This window comes from Procambarus clarkii, chromosome 73, assembly GCF_040958095.1.
Source record: "Procambarus clarkii isolate CNS0578487 chromosome 73, FALCON_Pclarkii_2.0, whole genome shotgun sequence".
Classification (NCBI taxonomy): Eukaryota; Metazoa; Arthropoda; class Malacostraca; order Decapoda; family Cambaridae; genus Procambarus; species Procambarus clarkii.
In genome coordinates, this window is record NC_091222.1 from 26,999,863 (window position 1) to 27,000,822 (window position 960).

Below are 960 nucleotides of genomic sequence, written 5' to 3' on the forward strand. Positions count from 1 at the left end.
AGGGAGTGACCGGTCTTGAAGGAGCTTGAGTGCAGGGTAAGAGTGATAAATAGTGTGAATGAGTTCGAGACAGGTGGATCAGAGTGAAAGGTTGAACAGAGAGAGATGGAACGATATCTCCGTTCCAGTCTCCGTGGTGTAGTGGTAAGACACTCGCCTGGCGTTCCGCGAGCGCTGTCATGGGTTCGTATCCTGGCCGGGGAGGATTTACTGGGCGCAATTCCTTAACTGTAGCCTCTGTTTAACGCAACAGTAAAATGTGTACTTGGATGAAAAAACGATTCTTCGCGGCAGGGGATCGTATTCCAGGGACCATAGGATTAAGGACTTGCCCGAAACGCTACGCGTACTAGTGGCTGTACAACAATGTAACAACTCTTGTATATATCTCAAAAAAAAAAAAAAAAAAAAAAAAAAAAAAAAAAAAAAAAAAATATATATTGAGTAGGGTCAAAAGTAAACAGGGAGGGGGAATACAAGATGATAGATGCAAAAAGATGATATGGAGAGTGTTCTTAAGAATGGCGTGTGTAATATTTTACACAATCACCCTCCCTACCACGCAATCACCCTCCCCCCACCACACAATCACCACACAATTTAGGGGCCTCGTAGCCTGGTGGATAGCGCGCAGGACTCTTAATTCTGTGGCGCGGGTTCGATTCCCGCACGAGGCAGAAACAAATGGGGAAAGTTTCTTTCACCCTGAATGCCCCTGTTACCTAGCAGTAAATAAGTACCTGGGAGTTAGTCAGCTGTCACGGCCTGCTTCCTGGTGTGTGTGTGTGGTGTGTTAAGAAAAAAAATAGTAGTTAGTAAACAGTTGATTGACAGTTGAGAGGCGGGCCGAAAGAGCAAAGCTCAACCCCCGCAAGTACAACTAGGTGAATACAATCACCTTCCCCACCACACAACCACCCTCCCTCACCACACAACCATCTCCCCCACCACACTATCACC